Source organism: Pinus tabuliformis, chromosome 2_2, assembly GCF_031772625.1.
Source record: "Pinus tabuliformis cultivar Carrire ecotype Pingquan chromosome 2_2, CPIR1, whole genome shotgun sequence".
Taxonomy (NCBI): domain Eukaryota; kingdom Viridiplantae; phylum Streptophyta; class Pinopsida; order Pinales; family Pinaceae; genus Pinus; species Pinus tabuliformis.
In genome coordinates, this window is record NC_142300.1 from 800,449,167 (window position 1) to 800,457,263 (window position 8,097).

Genomic DNA, 8,097 nt, shown 5'->3' on the forward strand with positions numbered 1-8,097 from the left:
TCGACCAACAGAACTTCCTCCCTAATGGTTCACAAGTTACAGGAAGCATTCCCATGATCCATGAGAGTAACCATTCAATTCAAGATATCGGAGTAGGATTATTGAAAGACCCCACCTTGATGGGAACTTTCGCGCTACCACCTCCTTTTATAGGAAATGTACCGTTTGTAGCAACCTGCAACATGATATCTTCCACGAAGGTCAACATGGATCATTCAATGGTTTTGCCCCCAAGCCCTTTAGAAATATTGTAGCAATCAATGTTTCAAGCATGGGAGGCGAGCCCAAATCAACGCTCGTCAAGCGTTTGGGTAGATAGATCTAGAGAATATGGAACCCCATTAGATCCTTGGTCGAAAGTACATGGGAATGACGAAGGAATCTTACAATCAATGATGATTGAGGGGGCACCATGGAATGATCACCACCATCGTTCCCTTCTTTCGGAATATGAAGAAGATACTCAAAGTGACCTTTATCACCCTTCAGTATTTGAGTTCCTAACGAATACTGTAAACACGGTGGATTCCGAGAGAAACCTATCCAATATTGAAGAGACTATAGCCATAAATATCTCGACCAAAACAGATGTTGTAGAGAATATTTATGTCGGCAAAGGTTGTTCCCCTTCAGAACTGGAAATATATAACGCTCTTTTTCGCGAATTTAGAGATGTCTTTGCTTGGTCATATGATGAAATGCCAGGCATTGACTCGAGTATCGTTGAACATGAAATTAAAATGTATCCTGATGTCAAACCAGTAAGACAACGGCTTCGGCAAGTGCACCCGAAGAAAGCCGCTGCCATTAAGGCGGAAGTTGAAAAACTCCTCCATGCTGGATTCATCTACCCGGTTCCTCTAACCGATTGGGTATCGAATATTGTCCCTGTTATGAAGAAACAAGGGACGATTAGAGTGTGTGTCGATTATAGGGATGTAAACCAAGCTTGTCCAAAGGACAACTACCCTACACCCTTCATCGACCAGATAATTGATGAATGCGCCGGATGTGAAATCTTTTCATTTATGGATGGATTTTCCAGGTATAATCAAATAAATATCCGCCCACAGGACCAGTCAAAGACTGCATTTATTTGTCCGTGGGGCACATTCGCTTATCGAAAATTACCCTTTGGTTTAAAGAACGCAGGGGCGACATTTCAGAGGGCGATGAATTATGCCTTCCATGACATCAAGAACATTGTTCAACCTTATCTCGACGATCTTCTGGCTCATTCGCGAAAGCGGACTGATCATCCGCGGCATTTGAGAGCGATATTTCTACGTTGCCGACACTACAAGATAAGACTCAATCTACACAAATGTGTGTTTTGCGTCGGTTCTGGTTGTTTACTTGGCTTTGTAGTCTCTAAAGATGGGATTCGTCTCGACCCCTGTAAGGTTCAGGCAATCATTAATTTGCCTCCACCTTCAAATTTGCTTCAGATTCAGAAACTCCAAGGGAAAGCAAACTTTCTGAGGAGGTTCATTCCAAATTACGCAGAACTTGCTAAAGATTATACTCGTCTATTGAAAAAGGATGTACCTTTTGTCTGGGACCAAGTGGCGCAAGCTTCTTTTGATGCTCTGAAAGATTGTCTAGTAAAAGCATCATTAATGTACGCCCCGGACTATCAAAGAGATTTTAACCTGTATCTAGCTACATCGGATACAACCATTGCGATGGTTTTAGTACAAGAAGTCGACGGAACTGAACATCCTATCTATTATTTAAGTAAAAACTTAAACGATACAGAAAGTAAATATTCTTATGTTGAAAAACTAGCGCTTGCAGCTGTTCAAGCGATTCAAAGGTTTCGACATTATGTCCTCTTTTGTAAAACTACCATCCTGTCAGATTGCAACCCCATGACTTATATACTGTCGCGACAGTTGCTGGGGGGCAAATATTCAAAATGGATAGCGATCCTGCAAGAGTTTGATCTGGAATTTGTAAAATCCAAATCAAAGAAAGCTCTAGTTTTCGCAGAATTGTTATGCGATCTCCCATCGTTGTCCAACGATGAAACATCGGAAGAGTCAATCGTGGACGAAAGTTTGTTTTTGATATCTGTAAGCGATGAGTGGTATGGAGATATCATAGTTTATCTCCAAACCCAAAAGTTCAGGCCTAACACCTCTCGCTCCAAACAAAAACGTATACGATACCAAGCAAAAGACTACATGATCGTCGGTGATACGCTTTACCGTCGTGGTGTCGATACAGTTCTGAGGAGGTGCCTTACCCATGAGGAGGCCGAAAAAGCCCTGAATGATTGTCATTCAGGCGCGTGTGGAGGGCATCATTCTGGATATGCAACAGCACAAAGAATCTTACGAGCAGGATACTTCTGACCAACCATGTTCAAAGATTGCATAACCGCAGTCAGAAGTTGCCATGCTTGTCAAATCTTTGATAGCAAGACCAGACGACTACCCGCACCTTTACAGCCGATAGTTGCTGTTGGGCCTTTCGCCAAGTGGGGCATCGATTTCATGCAATGTAACCCCACCTCGATCGGGGGGCATGGGTATATTATAGTCGTTGTTGACTATTTTACCAAATGGGCCGAGGCGATGCCTACATTGGATAACACTGGTGAAACAGCTACCCTTTTCTTTTTCAATCATGTAGTCGCCAGGTTCGGCGTACCGCAGGCTATAGTCACAGATCATGGGTCGCATTTTCACAATCACATGATGGTTGAATTAGCTGCCAAGCTAGGGCTATCTCACGACAGCTCTACCCCATATTATCCGCAAGCAAACGGACAAGTTGAGGCAATCAACAAAGTCCTCAAGCGTATGTTGCAAAGGATGATTGAGGTTCATAAAAGAAGATGGCACCTAATCCTGTACTCAGCTTTGTGGGCTTACCGGACCTCGGTAAAGAACGCAACCGGGTTCACACCTTTTCAACTGGTGTATGGCCTGGAAGCAGTCTTACCGATCCAGTACGAAATTTCATCGCTTAAACTCGCAATCGACCTCCTCCCCAGAACTTCAGAAGAAGAGGCTCGTTTCTTGGAATTAATCCAGTTGGATGAAACCCGTCATGACGCCGCTTTGGCTAACGAAGCTCATAAGAAACGAGTCAAGGCTTAGTTCGACAAAAATGTCAAACCCCGTGTCTTCTCAAAAGGTGATTTGGTTTTGCTTTATGACCAAGAATCCGATAAATTGGGAGCAGGTAAATTCAAGTCCTTATGGATGGGCCCCTATATTGTTAAAAGGGTGTTAGCAAAAGGAGCCTACGAGTTAATGGATGACGATGGAATTCCACTGGCGCAGCCCCGCAACGGGTTGTACCTCAAGCGTTACTATGCTTAAATAGTAACCTGTATGCTTTTGTTGTATTTTGTTTTTGCTAAAGTGTTTGTTCTGGTCGAGTGATCCGCCTTTTTCGTTCGTTGCAGATGTCAAACCTTATGGAGACATGTGTTGGGTATGCCGACGGAGCGAGTCGTAGTTCGTGGAACCTGTCCTCCGCGGCCTGGACCATTTTTGATCCAAGCGGCGAGTTAGTAAGTTTCAGAGGTGTATGTATTGGGCAATCAACGAATAACATTGCTGAGTATAGCGCGTTGATAGAACTACTCTCTGATGCCATCACACGTGGCATACGCCGACTAATTGTCAGGCTAGACTCATAGCTCGTAATACTACAACTCAATGGTATATATTCTGTTCGCAATCTAGCTATTTATCGCATGTTCCTAAGAGTTAAGATCTTGGAAAGGTGATTTGATTCAATTCAATATCAACATATTTCAAGAAACTTAAACACATTAACTGACTCATTAGCAAACTATGTGTTAGATAGACATTTGCAGCATTTATAAAAAGGACACATCATCAAAAATTGTACATATGGATCATGTAAATCAATCAGAATAAAATCCGAAAATCAAAATATATAAGCTGTTTATATAAGTTCATACATAATGTTCTGTAACCAAGACAAAATTGGTCATATGACCTAAAAACTCAAAAATATGCTAGGGGGCACCCTAGCCTAGTGGTGCTCATGATAGTACGTCACGGCCTGTGCGATCATGCGCAAGAGACGAGTCCATCGTCTAGGCACACCAATAGTATGCCGTTGCATCTTTGAAGGTAACTCGTCAATATGTACATCCGGAAGGCCACGAGTAAGGCTCTCAACCTGCTCTTGCACAGCTGTAAGGGTCTCAGTGTCGTCAAGATCGCGAATAACAACTCTCCTAGCAGGCTCCCCTGCCAGGACAGCAGCTGGCGATCTCGGGCGAACTGCTGGATGAACAGGACCAATATCTGCATGCACCCAAGAGTACAATTAAAAGTCTTGAAAGAATAAAGCACAACAACATTATGAACAAGAACAATAAACAGTAATATGGTCAAAGAGTTTACCAATGGCACCCCACTGCTCGCCATCTGGTAACACCAAATCTGGATCACCTCGGAAATCCATACCTACATATGGATACTCAGAAAACGCCATCTCCTGGCGCTCGAACCACCTAAAGAAGGCCTCAGTAAAAGTAATCTGAGGTTGACCTGCGTGCCTAGACATGTGGTCAACCCACGTCTGCATGCGTGGCTCGGTCGGAGAAGGTAAGTCAAGTATGATGTACTGAGGCTGCATCAGTGGGATTTTCTCCAAGGCAAAGGCAGTGAGAATAGAACCAAATCCAAAGTTCTTCAGCTTCCCATCCTTTACCTTGGTCAATTGACTTTTCATCTGAACAAGTACTGCATCACACCAGTTGAATACTTTCGGTTGGAGACACTCCAAGGCGTGCTGCATATAAGACCTGTTGGCAACATGTAGAGCTGCACTACCGGCCATCCTACCAATAGTAAACAGAATGGACCTGAGAGCCCGATCAGTAATCTCACGGATAACAATCTTGTCGTCTCTGCTCGACTGAGAACCTTCCCTGCAATACTAGCGGACATAATCTCTGGTGGAATCAGTCCCCCGGGCCGTGCCTGATAAAGAAATGGGGGCACCTCGTCTTGACAACCCAGTCAAGAAGTACATGTCCTCTATGGTCAAAGGGATGGTCTTCCCCCTAATCTGGAACACTTGGTTAACAGGATCCCAAGCGTCAAGCATATACTGCAGTAAAGAAATCTGTGCTCTCATGCTAGAGATACGGAAAAACTTCAGCAGGCCACAGTTCCGCAGCACGTTCACCGTGACCGGGTCATGGAGGGCAATCATGTCCTCCTCTTCATGTTCTCGTTCTCGCCATGTAAGGGACATTTTGTTCAAGGTTCCCTGCAAAGCAAACAAGAGAAAGAGTGAATTCCTGATTTGATGAAAAACTGGCGAAAAATTCATCAAAAATAACCTTAAAACTCAGTCTTTTTGAGCCCAGCGCAGGCAGGAAGTCTCCCACTTGCGCTGAGGGTCAGGCTGCCTTAAGGCAGCTTGACCTTCAGCGCAAGTTTCGAAAGGGAAACCTGCGCTGATCCTAGGGCGCCCTGGCAAAACCCCAGGGGCTCAGAAAGACCGAAAAACAGGCAAAAAATAGGAAAAGGAAACCATGAAAAGAAAGAGCTAGGGTTTAGCTCCTACCTGGTCCAGACGGTGCCGAAAATCGTCCACAGAATCTCCCGGAATTAGCTGGTGAAAATCAAGGGGGAAGAGGCACCTCTAGAGCTCCAACAAACCAAATGCAAATGAAATGGTAAATGAGAGGTAAAAACACCTTTTAATAGCTTTTTACACAGTTTAAAGTGAAATATTAGGGTTATAATCTCATTTTCATGCAAATATTATTCATTTCTAACAAAGTTTGTTGCAGCAATTGAAAAGCAGTACTATATTTGAAGAGAGAAAAACTAGTAATGGTAAAAAATCAAAATGTGACCATATAATCGAGCAGTTTTACCGCGGAATTTATGCTCGTTAAAAAATAGAAAAGCGAGATCCGAGCAGTTTTAGCGTCATAGTTCATGCTCGTTAAAAAATAAACATAAGCTTTTGAGCAATGTTTTGGCGCATTCAAGCTCTTTAAAAAATGAACCCAATACCGGTAAATAACCATTGTGATCGTAAATTTATTAGCCATAAAAGCCTTGGTCGTGTTTTGCACCTGCCACCTCCATTCCATTTGGCCTATCGTTCACCTCCATATGATTGTTTACCCATTTTGAGGAACAACTGCGAAGAGTGATTTCACTTAGCCATCCTTGTGACACTGCCGTGATTGGAAAATTCCAACCTGTACCTGGGGTCTGCTGCTATCCCTGTTTATCACTCGTTCCTCAAAAGATGAGTCTTCTTTGAGCTCTTTTCTCCTGACTCGTAAAATATGAAAAGTTTGCCGAGTTTTGGCCTTCCAGCTCGTTAAAGTGACCTGAAGAGCTATCCCTCCTCTAGGTTTTAATCTTTTTGGACCTGAGGGATTATTACACAAAAAGGTCGAGCGCTTCTTTTATTCGGCTCGTTAAAGTTATCGAAAACTCATCCCTTCTGTATTGTTTTATACTTTTTCGGACTTAAGGGATTAGATGATGAAAAAGGAATTTTGGAGTTAACTTTCTGTACCTTTTCAGACTCTCTAAAAATGAAAAGGACCGAGTTTTCCTTGTCGTTAGACTCGTTAAAATGATTAAATAGCGACAAACTTGTCTTTAGACGAGAACGAGTTTCCCTATCGCTAGGCTCGTTAAAACATAGCGATGGGATTGCCCGAAGGGCAGGTTATAGAACAAGCATATGTTATCCTCCTCAAGCTTGACAAAAATAAAGAGGTACTGGTCAGAAATGACTGGGGAAAAATTGGGAGAACCTCAAAGCTTTAATGGTAGCAAGTCGCTCTTGAACATGACACTTTGTCCTCCGTATCACATCGGGTTGGGTTGTTTCATTCACCGGTCTCATCACCATGGTCCTCGCCAAACCATCCACATTTGGGGTAATGCTACCGATCCATCACATCAGTGTCGTTATATGTTCAAGAGATATGTTCAGAAAGAGTCAACCGTGTCCCATCCACTGCCATACATTATCCTTCATCCACCCATGATCGCCACCCTGAATCACATTTGGCAGATTGTTTTCACCTCCACTAAAATCATTAGCTCCGTTCCGTGTCACTGATGTGGGATTCATTAAGGCCCTCCTTTGACGGATCGCTTCTTGTCGACTTCAGCTCATCATCCAAGAAGTTGATCTAGGAACAAAACCCCTAGTACTTTGAAGCTTGCATGCCTCAATGGCAAGTTTCTCACTTCCGGCGACAGGTATACATCAATGACCTTCGACCAGAAGATTTTACGTGGTGTTCGACGCCAAGTCCTTTATTCACACCACGTGAATTGTACTGCAGTACCTTGAGGGTCATTGTCATTATTGGTGATTCCTCTCGCGCTTGTTAACGGTTTACATTATTGACTGGTAATCAAGCGATGTCTTTCCATGTTCGACTTCAGCGCAATTCTCACATGGATCGACTTGTACTTAGAGTGAAGATCGAACGAGTTTGAAGACCCCGGATCTAGTTTCATCCATCCGGGCTGCGATATATATTCAGGATATAAAGACATTTGTTATGTACATCATTGCAGCAGATGATCATCCTACTCAAAGGATGATAATTTCAGCAGAGAATTATCAGTCTACCATCAGACGATCGTCTATTCTATGTACCAAAATGAATTTATAAAGCTGAGCATGGGAATGCCCGCCTCAGCTAGATCATGAAAGCAGAATGAAACATAATGTATTGTATTGTATTTTATTACAGGGCACCTCTCAGCAATTGAATGAACTTCAGATCCTCCTGATAAAGCATTTCACCCGATAAACGACCTCATACTTTAGGGGGCAACTGTTATAGACATTTTTGTGCCTAACAGCATGGAGCATGAAATGTCAATAATCTGAGGGATCCAAAGTCCCTAAACATGTTGTTCTTACCCCTAGAGGAACAAGGTCAGCAAACCACAGCACTGAAAATCAGTTCTCCACTTGAAAACACTAAAAAACAAGCAGTTTCTGGATCATGTCAGCTGCTCCACTGAGCATCTGCGCTGAATGTCAACTGCTCCACTCTGTACCTGTGCTGAATGTCAAATCTAATGAAGGGTACCTGTGCTG